This window comes from Trachypithecus francoisi, unplaced genomic scaffold, assembly GCF_009764315.1.
Source record: "Trachypithecus francoisi isolate TF-2019V2 unplaced genomic scaffold, Tfra_2.0 Lachesis_group1, whole genome shotgun sequence".
NCBI classification, from domain to species: Eukaryota; Metazoa; Chordata; class Mammalia; order Primates; family Cercopithecidae; genus Trachypithecus; species Trachypithecus francoisi.
The window spans coordinates 148,912,284-148,937,163 of record NW_022681454.1 but is presented as its reverse complement, the minus strand read 5'-3'; the positions used below and the strand labels follow the sequence as shown (position 1 = coordinate 148,937,163).

Genomic DNA, 24,880 nt, shown 5'->3' with positions numbered 1-24,880 from the left:
AAAGATGCCGAGGCAAAAAAAAAAAAAAAAAAAAAAAAGTGTCATCTCTGTGTCTCTCCTGCTGGCACTGCTTCCTGGGAGCAGGGACTCTGCCTGTTTTCTTCACATCCACCAGGCCTAGGACACTTTCTGTCATATAAATATCTGTTCAAGAGTGAACATCTGCCTGGCACGCAGGGTACAGTTCTTCACACATCATTTGCAGGCCTTCCCGATTTGCCTACAGTGGGGCATAGGGTGGGAAGGATCTCGTCAGGAGTAGGTTTCAGATATGGGACCCGGGTGAGACAGGATAGGTTACCTTAGTTGTCCCCTGAAACTCAATATGATCCTCATGTAGTTGTCAGGAGGGGTTATATTATTTCATGTTTGTAAAGGTCTTAGCACCAAGGGCACAGGCCTTTATGTTCTAGAGATTGGCTATTATTATTACTGTTCTTACCAATCAATAATAAACTGTAAATCTATATATATCTATGCCCATTTGGGCTTGGCCTGTTATTTCTTTGTATTGAATTTATAAAGCAGTGATCAAATATTCATGTTATTTATCTGCTAAGGAACAAATACAGGCAGTCTCATTCACAATACTGTTATGCCTTAGCTTATCTGCTGGGACCCTAGAACTTCCAACCCCTTTTCTTGATTCACAAGCAAAGTCAAGGGTGGTCTCTGGCCCCTTGGGCACTTGTTTATTCCCCTGAAGGAGAGGAAATAGAATCCATTAGAATCCAGTATGGAGCTTCCTCAATGGGGAATCCCTGTCCCCTACCCCACTGTCCTCTCCCCTCGTCCCTGCCTGTGGAAGTTGGGGACTAGGGTCTCAGATGGGGGCTGTGTTTATGGGAAAGGGGCTCCACGGGCCTCCAACCTCAGCTCTGCATTGACCCTCCTCCTCATCCCCCCATCATTCTCTTCTCCTCCTACTTCCCCACTCTCCTCCCCTTCTCCTCCTCCTCCTCCTCTCCTCCTCCTCCTCTTCCTCTTCTGACTTCGAGGCCTCCTTCTCTCATCCTGGTGACCCAACTTGTCCTGGCTTCTCATTTGTCCCCAAGTCCTGCCCTGACCTTCTCTGGCTGGAATAATTCCCCAAAGTAGCCCCATGAAGAACCTTATATGATCATCCACTGTTGTTTACGTTACATTTGGCCTTAGGTAAGTGAGGTCAAATGAAACAAAACTCCCACCCAGCAGCCATCACCTCACTTCCCTTTGTCAGACACTCCCGCTGACCTTGGAGTGAACTGACTGTGAAGTTTCTTTCAGTCTTAAAACAGGTCAGTTTTCATGGCTCGGAGGTGTGACCTTTCACACCACAGTCTCCAGGACAGGCTGCTTCTTCCCCTAGCATCTTCTCATTTACTGCAGGCAGCCATCACCAGTTCTCTGGGTGAACATGATTGGTGACTCTATATGTATTGCTTGCAGGCATTTAAATTGGTATAATAACATTCCGGAGAACTATTTTGTGATATATATAAGAAAAGCCTTAAAAAATGTAGATTCCCCTGACCCAGTAGTGCCACCCCTAAGAATTTATCCTAAGAAAATAATCAGAGATGCAGCCAAAAATGTATGTATAAGAATATTTATTGCAGCACTAGTTATAATGGTAAAAAAGATGAAAAACACTCCACAAGGACTGGGTCAAATAATTTATGGTACTTTTCTATAAAGGAATACTAGGCGGTCCCTTTTGTAAGGTGTACTTAAAGCATATTGGATGATGTGCATGATGGACATTCTCCTTTTGCCTTCCAGATTCATCCTGCACCATTCAGGCTCCCTGCCCTCTGAACTCCTTCTGGGTGTGTCCAGTGGGAAGTGCACCCTGAGGAGCGGGATGGCAGGATGGTCGTATAAGGTTCTTCATGGGGCTACCTTGGGGAATTATTATTCCAGCCAGAGAAGGTCAGGGCAGGACTGGGGCAAAAATGAGAAGCCAGGACAAGTTGGGGCATCAGGATGAGAGAAGGAGGCCTCAAAGTCAGAAGAGGAAGAGGAGGAGCAGGAAGAGCAGGAGAAGAGAGTGAAGAAATAGGAGGAGAGGAGAATAATGGGGTGGAGGAGAAGGGTAAATCTAGAGCTGAGGGTGAGGGTCTGTGAAGCCCCCTTCCCATACCTCACAGCCCCCATCTGAGACCCCAGGGTTTCATTCCTGGGCTTCTCTACTCAAGGCCATCAATTTGGCCAGGTGGCATCCTCCTCCACTTATCCTCCCTACCTACTTCCTTCCTGTTCCAGTAACTTCTCCCTCCCCTTGACTCTTCAGGATTAGGGTGGGAACAGCTTCATAGTGTGCCTACTCCAGTTTTATTTCAGCATCCCTTTTGGTCGTCTAATCTAGCCTCAGTAGATTAATGGGAAACTTGTATCCTGCTAGGACCCTAACTGATACAACACAAAAAAAAAAAAAAAAAAAACCTACATATATATAGTTCAAATATATATATAGTGGTCAAATTGGGTTAGAAAACAGTACAATCCCAACTCTATAATAAATCAATATATTTAGAAAATATATATATATATGTGCATATATCTACACATAGGAGAAAAAAGACTGGAAGGAAATAGACTGGATGATTAGCTGTCATTGCCTCTGGGCTGTGAGATTGTAGGTGATTTTTCTTGTCTACTTTATACAATTCTGTAATTTCCACATCCTTGAAAATAATTGTGTATCACCTTTAAAGTGAAAAAAAATTAAATAACTGTATACTTTAAAACAAAGCTGAAATAAAATAGAAGAGTTAGCTACACAGTAACAGCATCATGGCACATCAGTCACCCACAAGTAGCACTGCAAATAATCAATTTTAAGTAAATTATTTGGCAAATTTCATGTTATCACATAATTTAGAAGGAAATATAAACATTTTAGGAGGAATTGTAACTAGGCCTTGACTGTTATCAGCCACATCTTACCTAATGTTTCTTAAACCTTGGTGGTGCTTAATATAACTGCTTGCTGGGGCTGGAATCCTTCACAAGCTGCACTTGTCCCAGCTCTGGCTTTGATTCTGAGTCCAGTTGTGCTCAGGATGGGGTGGGGACAGGAGACAGGGGAGCCTAGGATCAAGCTGACAGATTAGGCCAATGTTTTGGCACCCCCAAAGCATATCCTCAAACATGGTTCCACATTCATTTAGTGGGGATAGAGGAAAATCTGACTTTCCATTAGTAGAAGTCATGTGCCTCTCTGCTCAAAGTGGGGGATGTATACAAACATCAAACGCAGCATAACGTTTTGACTTACTTGAAATGGTCTTTCCTTTACAGTTTTTCTAACACTCCTAAATGGAGAGAGTTGGCTACTTACCCACTCGGGACAGAGGTAATGCATATATCGATATGGTTACAAACACTTGTTCAAAATGTTCAAAAGTTGTTTTTATGTTTGTTTTGCTTTTCTTGGGGTGCGGTGGGGTGGAGTTGGACTTCCATGTGGGCAAAACTTTTCTGTAATGTTTGATGTTGTTCAGATGTCTTTTGTAGTTTCTAAGTCAGATGATTTCTTTTGAGATGTACGAAGGGGGTTACATTTTTAAGAGAGAAAATTAATTACTTGAACATAATAAATGCTCATTATGGAGGACTTCCTTTCAGAGTTTCAGCTCTCGGAGGCTGCACGTTAATGAAATGTTCAGGTGGCTGTCTCAGGTAGGGATGCAGCCTCCAGTGGCACTAGGCAACTTGCTTGAGCTGGTCACAAAGATGATAATGAGTAGCTAACCGTTATAAAGTTCCTGCTACATGCCATTCTGGGGTCTAAGTGTTTCCTTTATGCTGATTTAGTGTTCAAAACTGGCACTACTATAATTTTTATTTTATAGCCGAGGGAACAGAGGACTAGGAGGTGAAAGAAGTTATCTAAGGTCACACATCCAGTGAGTAGTGGAACCTGGATTTGAACCCAGGCAGGTTGGCACCAAATCAGGCTCTAAGGCCACCAAAACTTTCTGTATACATCGGGAGTGTGTTTTATGTTTTGCTTGAGGATGGGGTGTACTTTGGCTGTGGTTTCCACTTCACCAATTATATCAAGAGTCTTGTGTGGAAAGTGGGGTTAACTGGCACCATCTTTCTGATTTATTCTTGTGATCTTTCAGCTTCCCTCATAGATGGGTAACTGGGACAGCTGCCCAGTTCTTCTGCCCCTAAATCCAGCTCTGCTGGGCATCCGAGTGTCCCCAGTCACGGCCTGTCAGAGAGGAAACATCAGACAGGATCTCTCAGTAACCAGGGAGCCAAGAAAAGCTGCATCCTGCTGTTCCCTGGGCTTTGAGTTCCTGCACACACTCTGCCTCCTGATTCGCGGAAAGAGAAAACCACATTTGAATCTTTAGGCATCCTCTGTAAATACCAGTTTCCTCCCAATCAGGAAGAGATTACTGCAGTAACCAAAGCCCCTCGTACTCCCTCCCGACTCCAGAGGTGAAGGTGTTCACTAATTACCTTCATCTGCAAAGACCATGTCTCTCTAAGCAGTGTGCCCTCAGCAGGACTTTTTAAAAACCTGCTGCAGGTTAAAAAGCAGACCTGCTCTTAATTTATTAAAAGACTTGGCATTTTTTTTCCCCACTGAGCATTTTAAAATGCAATTAGACCAAATGGAATAATAATCAGGCAAAAGTACTCAGGAGTTTTCATGCTGGGGGCCACCCCTTCTCATGCTCTTTTCCATTTCTGGGTTTTATGTTGGGACAATATGCCCATGGAGCATGGGGATGGCTCGAGGGATGCATTCATGGCATCCCTCCCTCACCCCATCCCCATGTTCCTGCAGTCCCCCGGGCTCTCTGGAATCAACCTCTGGATCTCCACCCCACCCTTTCCGGATGCCAGGGGCTCTTCATCCTCACAATTCTGCGGTGTGCATGGGTCAGTCTCCTGGTTTGGGACATAGAATCACATTTTCCTCCAGACCAAGCCTGGGACATCTACATTTTTAAACAAGTTCCCTAGGGAATTGTGATGCCCAGAAGCATCTGTGAGCCACTCTGAACTCCAGGAAGGAGGTTCATATCTACCATTTGCTTCCTTGTATACCGAGCACTGACACAGCGTCTGGAACACAGAAGCACTCGATGAATATTTATTGCATGAATGAATGGAATTTCATGAGACCTATTAGGGCTTTTTTTTATGGAAGACAAAAAGGAAGTACAATCCCACCTCACTCATCAAGGATAGGTATGAGGAAATGGAAAGTAAGGACGTGTCAGGAACCTCCTAGTTTTAATTAACACATTCAAGTATATACATGGTGCGCAGGAATTTTGTGGTGTACGTGACATACACCATGGGAGTACCCATGTGTTCCATGAATAGAAAACTCATACCCATTATTACTTTGTAACCACTGGCATGAACAGAGTAGAAAAACAAATGGCAAACTTAGCTGGAAAAGGGCAAGATGCTGCCCGTAATGCTGGTATCTATGCCATAAACTGAAGAGGTGAAGGTGTGTAGTTCAGTGATATTTATTTAAACATCTTTGGGTTGCATCACCTGATACATTCCATCTCATCTCCCCTCCCATCTCATCTCCACCCCTCATGTCATCTTCCCCACCCATCTCCAGTCTGGATCAGGTGTGCCCTTCATGTGCCCAAAGAGCAGTTGCTGTGCACAGCTGAACATGCTGTCTTATTAAAATATGCCAGTGTGCCCTTTTGTGCTGGGAGGGCCTGGGGGACAGGGTCTGTGCTTCATTTGCCTTTATGTCTCCAGGGCCTCACTTGGGGCCCTCTCACACCTAATGGGCTCTCTATAAATCTTTGTCGAATCCATTCATCCATCAATGAACGTGGATTTCAGTAATTAAAACTGTTTTCATTGGAGTGGGATTCGTTGACAGAACAGCAAGTTCAGAGAGCATTGTGAGCCTCAGAAGGGAAGCTATTCTTGCTTTACCAGCTTCTAACTGTCCTATTCCCTTACCCAGCCCAGCCCTTCTTCTATGATTTAATGGGCAACTAATCAAATGAAGCCTTGTTCTCTAAAAAGAAACCAGCCAGTTTGAAAAGGCTTGCAGTGAATTCCTTATCCAATCAGGGCACTTCACGCTGAGAGGAAGAAACCAGATTTGGGTATTGGCCAGACTAAATTTCCATTCAAATTCTCCTTCTCCTCCTTTCCCTCCTTCCTTACTTCTTACCTTCCTGCTTTCCTTCCTCACCTCCCTTCTTCCATCTCCCTGCCCCTTCCTTTTGTCCAGATTACTGCCCTCTACACAGGCACTGCGTCTGAAGCATGGTAACATTCTCTATCATGTATAACAGGCACCATATCAATTGCTCCAAGTTCAGCCTCTGAAAAATTAAAAGGGAAATTGTCACCCAGGCAGTTTGTTTGCATTTCACACCTCCTGGCATTTCCCTGGCCCACCACTGTTTTCCCGGGAGGCCCACCAATTTACTCTCCCTGGTCTATGAGAAAAGTCTTGGACATTTGGGCATGCAAGTCAGACTCTCCTCCAGCTACATAAACATTGAGATGTCCATGTAGTCCTTATTTAGCCACAAACAAGGCCAGCTTCCTACTGGACTCCTCCAGGCCCTGCTCATGCATACCTGTAGCTCCATGTCCCTGCTAGGGTGTGTGTCTTCAACATCTCTAAGCCAGGGTCTTGGCACTCAGTCGGCTGACAATTTTAATATACCTGGGAGAAGAGAGACCATAGGTTTGATCTTCTGGCTTTATACTTCCAAGGAGGAGAAATTGGCTGGACTCTCTTTTGTGGTGAGTACTCATATATTTGTCACTTGACAAACACTCACTGACCACCGCCATGTTTGTGCAGTGCAGAGGCAGGGTGCGGACTCTGTTGGCAGGTTGCCCAGCTTCCTGCCCAGGAACAAAGCCCATGCACATTTGGTCATCCCATGCAATGGGAAGATGCAGCTCTCACCAGAAAGGCCACAAACTTGAATATCTAATTACATGAACATTTGAGGCCAGAGCATGGTTCAGACACTCTCTTACGGTGACCTTGTAGTCCCATGGAGTCAGCTTTGGATGGGTGGCTGGGATCCTCCTTTCCTTCTGGCTTTTTTCTCTCTTATTTTTTCCTGGTTGTCTGCTCAACCCCAGGCTGGATCCCCATATGGTCAAAGCCATGAAGGCTGCTATCTGGTGGATCCTCACAGTGGGAGAACCTTATCATTCCCCACAGTAGGAGGCAGAGGCCCTTCCTCCAAAGGGTGCATCACGAGACACACCTTACCTTTTGCTGGGAGTTTACCTTGCACTGTACCATAACTTTGATGCCTCGATGTGCCTGAGGGCCTCCCTTCTCCACTAGGGATGAGGCAGAGAATGGACATGGAGGATGGATGGGGAGATCGGGGAGGGCTGCCAGGCAAAATATAGGAATGTTTTATCCCATGCAGTATTTGAGACATACACTGAAACATTATTCGTCATTCATCTGAAATTCAAATGAAACTGGGTATCCTGCGTATTTTTATTTGCTTAATCTGGCAACTCTGCTAGGAAGCACATCGCTACTTTAGGAAGATCACTCCTTACTTCCTGCCACCACCAAAAACGCTGATTCAGCTGGCTGGGGCTAAGTCAGCACTGTTCAAAAGAGGAAACACTCCTTTGAAAAATGACTTTTATTTGGGACTTCCATTTGGTTGAGTCATTGTTATCCAGGCAAACCCATAGCAGAAGGAATGACTCAGCCTCCCATTTCTCCACCCATTCCTATGGCCTCAAAAAAATTCTCATTTTATGATGAGATGGGACCACTTTTCCCTTCCCCGGTGGATTAAAGCTTTCTGTGTCTATTTTCCTAGGACCACCATAACAAAGTACATCAAAGTAGGTTGTTTAAACAACAGAAATTTATGGATTCCCAGTTCTGGAGGCGAGAAGTCTGAGGTCATGGGTAGAGTTGGTGCCTTCCGAGTCCTGTGAAGGGGCATCTTTTCCAGGCCTTCCCTCAGTGTCAAGAGGTTTGCTAGCAATTTTTGGCATCCCTTAACTTACAGAAGCATCTTCACACAGCGCTCTCCCTGCGTGTGGCTCTCCCTGCATGTGGCTCTCCCTGTATGTGTTTCTATATTCAAGTTCTCCTTCTTTTTTTTTTTTTTTTGAGGCAGAGTTTCACTGAGTCACCCAGGCCGGAGTGCAGTGGTGTGATCTTGGCTCACTGCAACCTCCACCTCCTGGGTTCAAGCCATCCCCCCACTTCAGCCTCCTGAGTAGCTGGGATTACAGGTGCCCACCACCATGCCCAGCTAATTTGTACTTTTAGTAGAGATGTGGTTTTACCATGTTGCCCAGGCTGGTCTCAAACTCCTGGCCTCAGGTGATCAGCCCGCCTTGGCCTCCCAAAGTGCTGGGATTCTAGGCATGAGCCGCCGCACCCAGCCCAAGTTCTCCTTCTTATAAGGACACCAGTCACATTCAATTAGGGCCCACCTTAAGAACTTTATTTTAACGTGATTACCTGTGTTAAGATCCTATCTTTAAATAAGGTCATATGCTGAGGTACTGGGGGTTAGAACTTCAACATAGCTTTCTTTCCGGGGGTGGCGGGTTGAGGGATAAAATTCAACCCCTAATACAGGTGCCTCAATGTCGTGCACATTTATATTTGCTGGGAAGATAAGGAGACATTGGAGTCAGTGGTTTGGCTTCTTTTGCTGGCTTCGGGTTGATAATGATTTAAGGCTTTGGAGTAATGGAAGATAAACTGCTTGTCACTGCCTACTCTGTGTTGCAGAAGATTGCGTTTCCGTGTGAGGCCGGCCCCAGCCTGGCTCTGCAGAGGGCTTTTCCATTACCTTAAGAGCTGGTGGTGATAGCCTCCATTAATATTCAGCCCTTTGGCCTCCACCCTCTTGCATTCCCTCAGCCCTAAGCACTTCCCTCTGACCTTCCAAGAGGTAACATCAGGGTTATTGTCCCCAAGAGACCTCTGCAATTACTTGCAGGGGGAACCCGGTGAGGCTTTGCTGAGAGTGTATGCCAGGAGGGGCGTAGGTGGAGAAAGGGAGCTCGGCATGCAGATCTTCGCCCTCCCCCGTCCAACCCAATATTAGAATCAAGGGGAACCGCGATGTCTGTCTTTGCCTCTGCTTGCTTCCCTCCTCCGTGTGGATGCTGGGAGAACAAGATTAAATTCCTTGTCGGCTCGGGCTCTAAATTCTCATTTGTTTATTAAGACATGATTCTGTTTTCTCCGAGGAGCCATCCATCCTGCTCTTCTGGGCGCTGTCCATTACTAAAGAAATGAAAGGGAAAAAGGTCCTTTTTTTGGCCATGGGTTTTTTGTTTGTTTTTGGGGTGTGTGTGTGTGTGTGTGTGTGTGTGTCTTTCAGATGTCTGTATCACCAGAGAGAATGCCTTCTGAAGCCTGTCCAGGAAATTTGGTTCTAAGAACAGCCTGCTAATTTGAGCATCTTCAGGGGTGACTCGTGCGATGAGGCTGGCATGCTGTCCACAGACAGTGGCACCATAGCGGTAGGAAGTGCGGTCTGCACTCATCTGCCAGGGCTGCCATGACAAAGGACCACAGCCTGGGCCGCTTATGCAACAGAAATGTATTTTCTCACAGTTCTGGAGGCTAGAAGTCCAAGATCAAGTTGTCCGCAGATTGATTTGTTCTGAGTCTCTCTCCTGAGCTTGCAGATGGCCAAGCTTCTCTGTCTGTCCTCACATGGTCTTCCCATTGCACACCAACGTGTGTCCCAATTTCCTCTTATAAGGACACCAGTTATATTGGATGAGGATCCCCTGAGTAAACTATTTAACCTGTGTTAGCTTAATAAAGACCGTGTCTCCAAATACTGTCCCATCCTGAGGTCTCAGGGGTTAGGAATGAACCTGGGCAGAGGCACAATTTAGCTCACAGCTGTGCCCCTGTAGGGGACTCAATAGGCACTCAAATCTCAGGCTGGACCTTGATCTGGGTAAGTGACCTTGGGGAAGGGCAAGGGTATCAGTTGGGGTTTTCTGTTGTCGGCAACAGAAAACAATCCAGGCTCACTGCAGTAATGAGAGAATTGAATGAGATGATCTGGAGAGACAGTGATGCCATGGAAGGCTGGACAACAGACAGTAACCCTGACACCTTGGGGAGGGGAAGTGGAAGCTGCAGGAGCTGCCCTTTGGTGGAAACACTCCTGTCAGTGCTTGGTGGCTGCAGCGAGTGAACTCAAGAGTCCCAGAGGACAGCTGTCCTGCCAGGTTCCCCACTGTGCTGGAGTAGGAGGAGGAGGAGGAGTCCAGATCCTTGGCCTCAGTGATGGGAGTCAGGGTACAGGGTTCACATCCTCCCAGGACCACCCAGAGTCCAGGGGTGTGAGCCCTCGAGAGAAAATCAGCAGCTGTCAAAAGAGGAAATGAATGTTGGTAGGCTGAAACAATGACAGATATCTACCGCATAACATTTCCTTGCCTCAAAAAGAGGAGCTGTATTGGGCGACCTCTGTGCTCCATCTTCATTAAACATTCACTAACGCTCTCCCGTCACTGCTTTCTTGAGTTCTGTGCCTTTCTTTGTCTAGGGGTGTTGAGATGTTTCGCTCAGGGATGTTTTATTGCCTGCGGTGTCTCCCTTGGCCTTTGGTGTTCCCGGGAGTTCTCCTCAGTGAGGCGAGGGACTCTGTTTGCTCAGGAAGGTCACCAGGCTTAGAGTGCTATAAAAAACCAGGGAACAGCTTCCTGGTATAGATCAGTTTATTAATGTCTTCTTTGTGATCTGTACCGGTTGTAAATATTATATTCATTATAAATAATAATTCAACCTGCCATTCCTTCTCTAGTTCTCAGTCACCTTATCTATAAAACAAGAGGGTTGAATTAAATGATTATTAAGGTCTCTTTCCGCACTGGCCCTGTTGGATTCCATGAAAATTAAACTCCTCTGGGTAGACAGTCTATGGGGCTTGACTGTGAGGCATCACCCAAGAACTTGGAAATGGGAAATACGATTTCCCTCTGAGAGAAAAATTATAAAACCAGCCAGCACCAGATCAAAGAAGATCTATTTAAAGTCTCCTTATATGGACAGGATGAATTTCAGACCAGAGCAGCCTGGACTGACAGCAGGAACATCCTGAGGGACAGAAGGGCCTGTCAGAATGGATGCAGCATCACAGGCACAGAGAGAAATGAGATCGAGGAGGATCGTCGGGATGATTCAAGCTCTGACTGAGACAACGCTGGGGTGATGGGTATCCACACATTAGTAGGCTCTGGGCCTCTCCTGGCTGCATTTCTGTTATGGAGAAGGCGAGGGGCATCCAGCTATCATGACTGGGTGCCCTAAAGCGGGGATGAGAGTCAACATCTTTAACAATCCATATAGCACAGGCACCACCCAAACAGCAAGGTCTTCAGCTACAGCTGGAGCAGGGACCTGGGGGCCCCATTCTACCTGCATTTACCCTCTAGCATCTGGGAGCTCTGTGAGGTCCCTGATATGAGAAGGGCAGTGAGTAGGAGCAGACAGGAGGCTCCAGGAAGAGGCTCCTTACCAATTAGCTTAGAAGAATTTTAATATGTTGATAACTTAACATGTTTGAGCTATTTAGTTCATCCCCTTTGTCTAATTCTAACTCACCAGGAAATCCCTGGAATGGAATGCAGTTTCCCATATGCTTTGACCTACAGGGAAAAAACAGGCATGACTGGCTTACATAATTGTGAGATGACTGTATTTTTCAAGGTAAACAGAGTTTCTGCTTTATCACTCTCTTGGGAGCCTGGTTGCACTGATCAATGTGAATTCACCCCTATGAGAGAAATACACTCTTGGCTTGCTGACAAAGTCAATTGCCTCAATTACCAAAAAAAAAAAAAAAAAGATTCCCAAACTTGCCCCATGGAAGCAAGCCAGCCAAGCTTGGAAGCAGCCAGCCAAGCTCTTTTTCAAACTTAGAATCAGTGATCCAAGGGTCCTTTCAGTATTTTTCCACAGGATCTCTGGCTGAATTTCCACAGCATGTGAAAATTCAACTATAGACAAGACAGCATGATGCAGCGATTTTCTTTTTTTCTTCTTCTTCTCTCTCTCTTTTTTTTTTGCACATTTTATTTTAGTAGCACAACTCTTATATTCAAATGATCTTATGGAGGACCCCAAGCTGCAGATATGATGTCTTCACATCAGGCATCTCTACTTGGGTGTCTTGACAGGCACCTCAAATATAAGATGTCCAAAGAGCATTCTGGATGCCCTGCCCCCGCTGCACCTGCTCCTCCCCAATGTGCCCTCATCTCTCAGGCCTAACACCTAAAACAATTCTATTCTCAGGTCATCTCTTAGCCTCAAACTCCTGCTTCCAACTACAAAACATATGTAGAATCCCATCCCTTCCAAGCTAGGGCCCACATAGCTGAAACCTTGTTTTCAGCCACCATCCCCTCTTACCTGGGTGACTGCAACAAACTTGTAATAGGTCTTCCCACTTTCATTACTGCTTCCTATACTTCTCTGGATTGGAATGCAGTTTCCCATACGCTTCTACCTATAGGGAAAGAACAGGCATGGCTGGCTTACGTAATTGTCAGATGGAGCAACATTTGCTCCATTTAAAATTGTTTTTAGAAGTCTAGACTTTAGAATCTCTACTTGTTAATGATAATATAACAATGACCAGTTACTACCATTTTAAATGTATTATTTCTCTATTTAATGAAATAATACGTTTAAAATGTAGATCAGATGGTGATTTTCCCCTGTTCAAAGTGCTCCAACATCTCCTATCACACTTAGAGTAAACTGCAAACTCCTTACCATGGTCTACCAGGCTCTCCGCCATCTGGTTTCCTGGTACCCCACTGGCTGAACTGCCAGCTGCTCTCTCCTTCACTCTTGTGGCTCCAGACACACTGGACTTATTGTTGGTTCTCAAACGTGCCAAGCTTGTTCTCTGCTTTGCATTTGCTGTTTCCTCTGCTTAGAACCTCTGGTGCCCTTGACTTTGAATGGCTTACTTCCTCACACCAATCAAGTCTTTGCAAGTCTCTGCCTTTGCTCAGAGAGGCCTTCCCTTGCCACCTCTTTAAAACAGTCTGCCTTACTCCTACTCTCGAGCTCCTCAGTCAGCCACTGCCCAGCACACACCACATTTCATAGTGGATGTTGTTATGTGCCGCTCAGATCCCCTGGCAGGACTGAGAAATGCTCATCACCTTAGCTGCTGGGAGTGCAGACACCACCAGCTCACATCTGAGACACTTTCCAAGCCTTGGAAAGTGTCAGAGGTGTGTCATTTCCTCTGTCAGAGGAAGCTGCTCCACCAACATGTGTGCCCACTCCCTGGAGGCAGCTTGCAGCCAAAGACTGGTCACGTGGGAGTGCAAATGCCCAGTCCTCCGATCTCAATTAGGACAACACTGCTTGTTGTCCCAAGCTGCAAAGCTCCTCAAGAGGAAGACAGAAAGCAGCTTTTCCATCTGTCCATCCTGCATCCCTCACCCTTCACACGTGTTGCTCCTGAGATCACTCTCCCAAAAACCTCCTGCAAATCTCTTTGTCAGAGTCTACTTCCTGCGGAACCTGTCCTGTGGGCCTCTACCCCAAATTATGGGGTTTTAACTTACTTGCCTACACTTATTTGTTTATTTCCTGTCTCCCCAGCTAAGACTTAAGTTCTATGACAGCAAGGAAAGGTTTACCTTATTCCCCTCTCTATCCTGGCCCAGATGCCTAGACAGTGCCTGGAATATGTGGAAGTTCAATAAATATTGAATGAAGAAATGAATGCACTCCCCCCCCATCTATATAATAGATAATAGGGAAACTGTCTTCCTGAAATTGTGTGTGTGTCAGGGGCCCTCCTCCCTCTGTCACTCCTCTACCCACCACTGGAGAAGTGCCCAGGGCACCTCAGCAGCACCTTCAGACAGAGTCAATTTTAGAATCAGAAAAGCAAGATTCATAGCCAGTTTCCATTACTAGCAAGCCCTTCCCAGTACCTCCTGGAGTCAGTATTGGGCCTTGCAGGGTCTTTAGCTTGTTCCACTGCAGCAATGAGCCCTGCACTCCTCTCCTGGAAAAGAAACTGGGAGAATGGAAAAGCTAATGGAATTGGGTCATTTCCCTGAAGCCAGTGATAAATCTCAGGGGTCTGAAGAAGGCTTTAGGAGATCTAGTGCTCCCAGTGAGATCTGAATCTCAAATCAAGAGTGGTTCATTTTTACTCCAGAGCCTGGAAGGGAGACTGCTTGGGACCTGCCCTGGAATGACTTCTGCTGGCCCTGGAGAGCCAACTTTTATTCCAGTAGAATGTCCAAGAAGCCATGCACCCTGGTGACAACTCACTTTCTCCTACGCCGTTAGAGTAAGTCTCCTTGATTTCCAGGATTAGAATTCCCTGGAATGTTCAATGTGCCATCATTACCACGACATAAAGAATGTTTCTGGGTCAAGAAGGTGCCAGAGATGATTTAATGCACATCTTCATTACCTAATTGTTTTCTCCTGGTCTATTCCCCAATTGCTTCCATGTCTGATGAATATTTCTCTGCTTTCATATGTGTTTTTGACAGAGACAGGGGAGCAAGGCTATCTGTAGGCTTTAGATCTCCTGACTTCTCTTTTGAGCATGACGAGTTGGAGTTAGATAATGCAGGGAGAGCTTGCTCTGGAACCCGGGAGGGAAGTGTGGCTGGGAATGCCTGCAGATGGGTGATGCCCCTCTGTCCTCAAACTGTGTTAGACGAGCTCTGCTCTCACCTACCCCTACACGAGAGGCAATCCATTAGATACCTTGCATCTGAGGTAGACTGAGCCAGCACCAGCTGTGAGAGTGGCTGCAGCTTGGATTTCACTTCCTCCAGAAAGCAGCCAGGACAAATGCTGCTGCTCATTCTCCAGGAGGAGGTTCCAGGATGATCCAGCCATTGTTCCTCCTCTGTAGCACAAAGGGAAGGTTACCCAGAACGGACCCAGCAAATGCCTTGACAGCCTTCAAGACAGTCCATCTGTGGTTGTTGGACAGCTCATTACACACTCTCTGAGGAGACTGGTGTCGGGTCCGTAAGCAAGTTGATGTTGGCAGTGGCCGGGGAGGCAGGAACATGCATGAAGGACACAGAGGCGAGAGGGGACTGAGCTGGATGGAGTGCATCTAAGGCCTGGGGCCAGTCAGAGAAGACGCATCTCCTCCTCGGCACCACTGAGGCCACACAGCCAGCCTTGTGAGGAGATGCCTCTGAGGACCTTCGAGCCACACATCACTGGCTTGAGTATAAGAAGTGCTGGAGCACCTGTGATAGAAATTGGTGAGCAAACATCCTCCTAGAAAGACAGGTAATGCCTCATCTCTACCAAGGCTAAATTGTTTTTATAGCATTCTCATCATTATTCTAAAGAATAAAACCATTACTAGTACATAACGTCCTCAACAGGGTACGAGACAGACCCCAGGCTCTATTCTTGGCCCTGGCACTTATTTGGTTGAGTCACTTAGTAATCTAGACAAGAGCTGCCTCAACCTTTTTTCTTTAATTCATTTTTTTTTTAGGCCAGGCACAGTGGCTCACACCTGTAATCCCAACATTTTGGAGGCCATGGTGGGAGAGTTGCTTAAGGCCAGTAGTTTGAGACCAGCCTAGGCAGCAAAGTGAAACTCCATCTTTAAAAAAAAAAAAAAATAGCCAGGCATGGTGGTGCACCTGTATTCCCAGGTACTTGGGAGGCTGAAGTGTGAGGATCACTTAAGCCCAGGAGGTGGAGGCTGCAATGTGCTAGGATGACACCTCTGCACTCCAACCTGGGCAACAGAGTGAGACCCTGTCTCAAAAACAAAATTTTGTTTAAATGTCTAGGCTTTAGAATCTCCATTTGTTAATAATAGTATAACAATGACCAATTACCGCCTTTACTCTTGAATGGCCACTGTGGGTCAGGCACTGTCCCAGGAGCTGGAGGAATAGTGGTAAGCAAGCTGACAACCATGTACTTTTCCTGGAGCTCATATCCACGGATCATCAGACAGGCAATACTTCCCCCATTTTAAAGCTGAGGCCATTAAGGTTTAGAGCCCTGAAGTGATGGCATGTGGAGCACTTCCCCATGGGTGTCTGCTATTAGGTCATTGCTTCTTGGTGCTAACCTACCCTTCAGTGTTCTGCTTTGTTATGCTGGGACTGGGACTCTAAACCAATTTTTTTCTAGCCTTTGCCAGCTGCTCCTTGGTAGATTATATCAGTAAGGGGTGCTAGGGGAGGCAAGAGAGGAGGAAAAGGGACCTGCTTCCCCCTGGGTGCTTTCAGAGCCTTCCTTCCTTCCTTCCTTCCTTCCTTCCTTCCTTCCTTCCTTCCCTCCTCCCTCCCTTCCTCCCTCCCTCCCTCCTTCCCTCCCTCCTTCCTTCCTTCCTCCCTCCCTCCCTCCTTCTCTCTCTTTTTCTTTCTTTCTTTCTCTCTTTCTTTCCTTCTTTCGTTTGTTCGTTCTTTCCTCTCTCTTCTTTCTCTGTCTCTTTCTCTCTCTTTCTTTCTCTCTTTCTCCCTTTCTTTCTGTCTCTCTCTCTTTCTTTCTTTCTTTCTTTTCTTTCTTCTTTCTTTCTTTCTTTCTTGTTAGACAGAGTCTTGCTCTGTCTCCAAGCTGGAGTGCAGTGACACGATCTCGGCTCATTGCAACCTCTGCCTCCCGGGTTCAAGTGATTATCCTGCCTCAGCCTCCCAAGTAGCTGGGACTACAGGCACATGCCACCACACCCAGCTAATTTTTGTATTTTTAGTAGAGACGGGATTTCACCATGTTGGCCAGGATGGTCTTGATCTCCTGACCTTGTGATCAGCCCGCCTCAGCCTCCCAAAGTGTTGTCCAAGGCTTTCTTCTCTGCCATGATCTTTGTGGTGGGCATCACTCTGACCTCTCTGCATCTGCCCAGCAGCTGCTGTCGCAGCTTTTCCTGCACTCACAGACCAGCCTTGGTGTGCCCCTTCTGAGATTCCAGCACCAGCCCAGCAGAGCCCCCTCCTCAGAGCGCGAAGCCTTGGCTCCTTGGGGCCTCTCCTCCAAGTTTCTAGCTTCTAGCTTCCAGGTTGTAGGAACACCATGTTCCTAATTCCAGCTTCTTTTCTTGGTTCCCCCAGGCCTAGTGTGGAAGCTGTTTCCTCAAGCTGCCACTCCATGCTATCTTAATGTTCTTTTTCTCGCTTTCTTTTAATTTTCTAGTTAACAATGCTTTATACCTAGCTAATAAGCCTTTATATAAAATCATTCTGACCAGAATACCTGGGGGGGCTCCAGTCCCCTGACTGGTCCCTGCTGAATGCACATGGTCATGAAACTGACCCAATTTTCCAACAAGCTGGATGCCCATAGAAGCGAAGCTTGAGGAACTTAACATTTGTACAATGAGGTGCACCTGCTGCCTGTGGACCAACTTTTCTCCCTAGCCCCTCCTGTTTTCCTTCCCAGCTATGTAAACCCCTAACTTTAGCCAGCTGGAGAGGGACAGATTTGAGGTTTGGCTCCTGTTTCTCTGGCCGAAGTCACCCAAATAAAAACATTCTTTCCTGGAAATGCTTATTGAATCAGGGATCAGCTTTCTTTGTGGTGATCAATGGGACCTAGACTGAACTCCTAGCATTTGGTAACAGCCTCACCTGGCTGAGCCAGTACAGAGATGGGGCTTTGACGCTGCCTACTCCTTCCACAGCCCTTGCTGTACCCACTGTGCTCCCGGGTGATGTCTGGCTGGCATCAGATCACTGGAGAGGGCATTACCTCTGATCATCAAGCCCCCTAAGAAGGTCCGGCTCACCTTCCTTCATGAGAGACAAGGAAGACAGTGTCCACATACCCACTCCCCAGGGAGAGGGGCACTTGTTGCTGAAAAAAGATAAATGATGTCGGTCTGCATTGGTACCCTTGCCTGCCCACGGCTCTTCTGGGGGCAGCTGGTGGCAGGCCCTCCAGTGCCTACCCTACAGCCACCTCCCTTCGTCTTTCTTGCAGATGGTTCCTGCGATTGGGTCAGGCAGAGGTCTCTTGGTCTTGGGCAAAGTAGACCCTTCCCCTCAACACAGGGGATGAATCATGATTGCTCTCAGCCAGCCATGGTTATGTCCTTTCGTTTTGCCAATGGTTGGGCGTGTGACTCAGGTATGGCCGGTGAGAGGAGAGACAGCAAGAGAAATCTACTGGCTATAGAGTGGAGGCAGCCTGGATGGGACTTCTGGCTCTCTCATTTCTCATCTCTATAACCTTGGGCTTGTTACTTAAACTGTCTTGAAGTCATAATAGCGACATCATAGGCTTGTTGAAAGGATCAAATAGGAAATGATACATTAGTGAAACCACCTTTCTGTGCCTGCCAGGTGCTTAATACATACATTTCCCGTTTCAATGTCCAGACTTGTTTATGAAGTGCACAGTTTTGTGTTTATTCTGGTCAGTCTCAGCATCAGTCACTTTCGGGTAGTAGTTACAAGTTTTCATTTTAACATGGATTCTTGGCAGGGTGCAGTGGCTCACACCTGTAACCTTAGTACTTTGGAAGGCTGAGGGAGGAAGACTGCTTTGGTGAAGAGGGAGTTGCTATGCCCTCCCTTCCTTCTAGCCTGGAGCTCCAGCAGCCATCTTAGGACCATGAGATAGCAACACCAAGGACAGAAAGTCAACAGCTAAGGGCGGCAAAGCAAAGAATGAGAAAAAGCCAGGATTCCTCATGGCACTCCACAGTCCTGCACTCCTCTGCTGCTTGCAACTGAAAGCATTCCCATGCACTACAAAATAAGCATTCCTAGCAGACACGGCCCCACTGGCTCAGCCCTCAGGCCTGCTGCTGTAGGCTGCACCCCAGAAAAGGCAGCCCCATCCTGACAGCTGTGGCTGCTGGTTTGTGCTGCAGTGATGGCTCCTAGCCCTCCACACATGCACTGTGTGTTTTGAGGCTGGGCTCCAGCACAGCCCTCGGAGCAGGAAGATGTATAAATAAAAGGCCTTATGTTTTACAGGCTAGTCAATATTTATTCAGCCCCAACAGAGCAGTGGACTGGAGGGAACAGAGAGACTATAAAATGTCTTCTGTATCATGCAGGGGAAAGGGGCTTCTCGGTGCTCCCCCTGCAGAACAGTCCTCAGCACAGCAGAACTTCAGAGGCTTCTTCTTTGAAGGAAAGGGGCTGGGGCAATCTGGCAAATGAGGACAGAAATGAAGGCAGGGCTGAGGACACAGGAACGGCTGAGCTCTCAATGCAGTTCTAACAGGTGGTCATGTATAGTTGACCTCAAATGCAAATGATCCGTATGAGAACATGAGTCCCTGTCCCTTGTCTTCAGAGGTCACTCTTCTCTCTTTCCTTAGAGCATCTCCTGGGAAGCCCACACTTTTAAGAGCAGCAATGGTGGGGTCTTTTTAAAGCCCCCTGGAGGGGCGTTTGTGTGTGTTTGATGGAAGGCTCATCCCCACAGGATTTTTGGGTCCTCCCTGCCCCTCAGTTTTCCCCGCCATGTAACATGTTTTGTTGACTTTGCCACTCTCTGCTGTCATCTGGGCGGCTGCATTTTCCCTCCTCTCCCCTCTCCCTCTTATTCAGTGTCTTAGTCTGTTCAGGTTGCTATAACCAAATACCTTAAACTGAGTGCTCATAAACAACAGAAATGTATTGTTCATAGTTCTGGAGGCTGGGAAGTCCAAGCTCAAGATGCCAGCTGTCTGGTGAAGGCCCTCATAGATGGCACCTTCTCGCTCTGTCCTCACATGGTGGACGGGGCAAGTTACCTCTCTACAGTCTCTTTGGTAAGGGCACTAATCCATTCCTGAGGGCACCACCCCCATGACCTCATTACCTCCTAGAGGCCCCGCCTCTTAATACTGTTGCATTGGGGATTAGGATGCAACATGAATTTGGGGGGACACAAACATGAAGATGATAGGACACAGCCTTTACACAATATCTGATTTTTTTTTTTTGGACAGATAAGAGGATTCTCTTCTCCACACAAAGCTTTCAAAGCTCCCCCTGGATAACTGAATCAGGCTCCAGCTCTGTTGTCTGATATTCAGAGCTGTCCCCTCTCTGCCCTCAAGCATCCAGCCTGACCTTCATCTCTCCCTTGCATACACCCTGTGCGCTCCACAGGAACGATCATGCCTCTCCCAGCCTGCTCCTCGGCCTCTTCTCTGTGCCTTTTCTTAGGGTGCTGCTGGCAAGAACCTAGCCACATCTATCAAGGCTCAGCTTAGCTATCTTCCTCCTTTTTCTTCAATGTCTGCTTTTCTCACTGGGAGAGCACTTCCTTCCTTTAGATCATAATAATAATGAATACCCATTGCACTAGAATTACTAAAAGTCTCAGCTTCATGTATTTCTCCCCACTTTCTCTTACATAATGGATCAGTGGATTTCAACCCGAGTGGTTCTCACCTCTACCACGGGGCGTACTGGGCAGTGTCTGGAGGCATCTCGGTTGTCGCGCTATGGTGATGCTACTGACGGTAGAGCCAGGGATGCTGCTGTAAACTCCCTGCAATGCCTGGACATCTCCCCACGCCAAAGAAGCATCCAGCCCAAAATGTTAACAGAGCCAAGATTGAGAAATCCTGTATTAGATTATAAGCTTCCTGGAGGCGGAAACCACACTCCTATTCTTTTTATTCTCCATAGTACACAGCTTGAAATAGAACGTTATTCAGTTATCTAAAATGAATGACTATGAATGTTTAATTGTATTTATATATCTTGTTTTGAATCTGTAGATAGAGGCCTACTGCCCAAAAAGTGGTGCCTCACCCACATTACCCACATCATCTTCCCATTGTCCAGCACGTGTAGTGTCTCCGAGGGCTGATGACTGGGTAACCTTTCATCATTGGTATTCTCTAAGGCATTCTCTGCTCTGCTGGACTCCATGAAGCAAAGTCCCAGCTCATATTCTCTCAGCTCCTTATAGAAATTCCTTCACTAAGCTGTGCTTTAGTATATTATGTCTTCTGTCTTTATGGAGGGTCCATAAAAGCAGAGTTCTGTTGAACGGTGTTTCCGACTCTTGTGGAACTTTCTTTAGCAGTATTTCACGCACACACTGCACTGGAAGGTGACCCCCTTCTTTTTGCGGCCCCCTTCTTTTACAAATGAGAGTAAGAGAGTAAGGTTCTCTGTGTCACTCAGTGTCCTTTATCCAAGGATCTATGTGATCAATTCCTACCTAAGTTTCCTACCAGGAAAACGTTTTGTCTCTGTGGATGAATATGTATGCTTTACACTGTTGGAAAACAAAACTCTGTGCAGTCCAATATTCTTCTCTTTTTGGCTTAGCTGTCAGAAAAGTTAGAGCCAAATTAAATGCCCAAGTGTTAGAATCTGCTCCACTCAGGTGTCTAAAACCATCTATTTCTTCTGCATTCTTCAGCAAGAGTATTATCCTTAAATGCCTTCTCTTGCACTGTATTTTAATCTTTAAGCTGCCTCAAGTCTTTTGGAAGTAAGTAGGATACAAATCTTAACTTAAAGAAAAAAAAAACTTCTAAATGTTATTCCTAGCCATCTTCTGTTGTTGAGTATGAAATGGTTGGGCTATGGAATAGAGGCAGCCTGGATGGGACATCTGACTCTCTCACTTCTCATCTCTATAACCTTGGGCTTGTTACTTAACCTCTCTTGAAATCATAATAGCAACATCATAGGCTTGTTGAAAGGATCAAATATGAAATGACACATCAGTGAAAGTACCTTTCTGTGACTGCCAGGTGCTTAATACATACGTTTCCCATTTCAATGTCCAGCCTTGTTTATGAAGTACACAGTTTTGTGTCTATTCTGGCTAGTCTCAGCATCAATCATTAGTGGGTAGCAGTAACAAGTTTTCACTTTAACATAGATTCTTGGCCAGGTGCAGTGGCTCATGCCTGTAATCTCAGCACTTTGGGAGGCCAAGGCAGGAGGACTGCTTGAGCCCAGGAGTTCAAGACCAGCCTGGGCAACAAAGTGAGACCCCATCTCTACAAAAAAATTTTTAAAAATTCACTGGGTGTAGTGGTGCATGCCTGTAGTCCTAGCTACTGGGGGACTGAGATGGAAAGATCGCTTGAGCCCAGGGAGGGCTGTACTGAGCCAAGGTCATGCCACTGCACTCCAGCCTTGGTGACAAAGCCAGAACCTGTCTCAAAAATATTTTTTTAAAATGTGAAAACAAAAAAAAAAAAACCATGGATTCTTATATTTCTCATTAACCTTCCCATTTAAAGGTCATGTAACTGATATAAAGTTATCACTCTGTTCCTGTGATTTTAATTATGAAGGTAAGTTATGTAAACAACAGCACAACACTCCACTTTGTGGAAATGGAACCGAGGTTCTTTGATTGGCTGTTTTGGTTGCTATTTTCAGAGCTTGGCACTGTTTCTGCTTCTACCACTTAGACTTATAGTTGGCCTTGAGATTTCATATTGTAAATTTAGGGAATATGGCCTAAAAACGGCTACTTGCTTTTCTTTTTGCCTTAAGATGGAATGAATTTAGAAACGAATGAGGAATATAGAACATTCTACATATATGTATCATTAAGTGGTTTCCCATTTGTTTAGAAACCCCAGGACCTTGAAATAAGTAAAAGTAACAGAACAATCCCTTTATAAAACAATCTTAAATTTTTAGAGGGGCTTAATTCTCATAATTCCTTGTAAGGAAGTCAGTGAAGAAACTGAGGCTTAGAGAGACATCAGGGCATGTGCCTGTCCTATAGCTGCTGGTTATTGTGCCTGCTTCTCCAGGGCTAGTTCCGGTCCTCATCAGACCTTACCCCTCATGTAGAACTCTAGTGCCATGCTCCCTAAATTACTAAAAGGCTCCAATCCCGGAGACATTTACATTCTTTACTGAGTTCAAAGGGTGGGAGTTGGAATTAAAGTTAGTAAACCTTCCAGAGCTGTGCTGTCCAATACAGTAAACACTAGCCCCATGTGGCTCTTTCATTTAACTTTTAGTTAATTAAGATAAAATAAAATTTAAAAACCCGGTCTGTCAGTTGTACTAGGCACATTTCAAATGCTCAGCAGCCCCATGTGGCTGGGTAGTAAACATACTGGACAGCCCAGGCATAGACTGTTTCTGTCATTGCAGAAAGAGCCTCAGTGCTATTCTAGAGCCATTTCCTACCTGCATAGGGGCAGAGGCAAAAGAGACATCGCTGCATGTCAAGAATGTCTTACATCCCTAAAGAGATGAAAAGAGGAGGGGCTTTGCTACAGGGGCTCTTGACAGTGACTCACCCCAGGCCTATCTTTTTTGTTGCCTGCACATTTTATACTCAAAGCCTCTTACACAGTTACAGAAAGCTAGTCAGCTCAGGCAGTGACCAGGCCTGGGAGCAACTGGCAACCATCAATGTGCTTATGAATTTAGCGGAGTGACTTAGTTACATTTGGAAAGCGAGGAGCAATCTTAAATACCTTATGGCGAGCTGGGCACAGTGGCTCATGCCTGTAATTGCAGCACTTTGGGAGGCTGAAGCAGGTGGATCACGAGGTCAGGAGTTCGAAACCAGCCTGGCCAACATGGTGAAACCACGTCTCTACGGGAAATACAAGAATTAGCTGGGCAAGGTGGCACATGCCCGTAATCTCAGCTACTTGGGAGGCTGAGGCAGGAGAATTGCTTGAACCCAGGAAGCGGAGGTTGCAGTGAGCCCAGATCACGCCGCTGCACTCCAACCTGGATGACGGAACAAGACTCCTCTCAGAAAACAAAACAAAACAAACAAAGAAAAAGCCTTATGGAAATATTGCCCTTAAAGCATTTACTTTCTCAAATAGAGTTCCCCTTCTTGCATGGCCATGGCAAGAGGTTCAGTATCTACCCCTAAACGGGAAGGGCAAGGGATCATTAGGTTTCTGAAAGGCCAAACTTGGTTTCCATTTGCCCCTTTGTATATTGATTTAGAGAAATTAAAGTGTCCCTGATATGGTATTTAGGTGCTTATTCTACATTATGTATCTTGGTACATAAAAATAAACAAACAAACTGACCTCACTCTTGTGTCTCCTGTGTCTCTGAATCCAGATAGTCTCCTAGCTGACCTTGACTTTTCTTAATTCTCTGCTTCTCTGGAGGATTTGGCTCGGGGACAGATCCCTTGCTGTAGCACCCGCATGGTGCCTTTGAAGCTCAGAACAATCTTTTTTCCTGGTCCCAAAATAGTGCCTCTGAGATTACCCCTGATACCCAGGCTGTCATTATCCTAGGTTTCTGGCTCTGCCTTTACTTTATTCAGTTAATGTCTGGCACACTGAATGTTGTGGCTTTCTTTTGCCCCTGACTTCCCACTTCTCCCCATGTACTTTGTTAATAATAATAAGCACCATCACCACCCATTGGGCACTTATTCTGTGCCAGAAAAAGCAGTGAGTGCTTCACTAGAATGAATCTCTGCACCTCCACCACCACCACCTTGCTACAGGCTGCCTTCATCTTTCACCTGGACCATTGCAGAAGCTTCCTGATGGGCTTCCTTTCTTTTGTCTTTGTTGCCTTCACTCTTCTCTCCACAGAGCACCAGAAAGATAGTGTTAAAATGTGAGTTAGAGCATGTTCTTCCTCACTGCCCCAGCATCTTCTCTTTTGATTCAGAGTAAAATTCAAAGTCTTTGCAATGGCCTATAGTACCCTAAGCAATCTGCCTCTGCACCTGCTGACATTGCTCTGACCCCACCTCCCACCACTTGCTTGCTTCTCGCTCTGATCCAGCCACACTGGCCTCGGGGCCTTTGCACATATGTTCTCCCTGCCAGATATCCCCATGGCTTGCTCCCTCACCTCCTTTATGTCTTTCTGTACTCTGCGATCTCTTTCTCAATGAGGAATTCCCTGGTCATCCTATTTAAAATTAAACACACACACACACACAATCATCTATGCACACTATTTATCTTCATAGCACTTATCACCATTAACATGTCAT

The 24,880-nt window shown here is 46.1% G+C and overlaps 1 long non-coding RNA gene across 1 annotated transcript; it reads right to left on the bottom strand.

Annotated features, from left to right (window-relative positions):
- Nucleotides 1-9,268: 9,268 nt before the first annotated feature.
- LOC117084828 lies at nucleotides 9,269-13,158 on the bottom strand. Its single transcript, XR_004437693.1, has 3 exons — nucleotides 12,761-13,158; nucleotides 12,395-12,491; nucleotides 9,269-10,346 (listed from the first exon to the last, which is right to left on the bottom strand). It is a non-coding gene; the product is annotated as an uncharacterized LOC117084828 (long non-coding RNA).
- Between the last annotated feature and the right edge of the window lie 11,722 nt (nucleotides 13,159-24,880).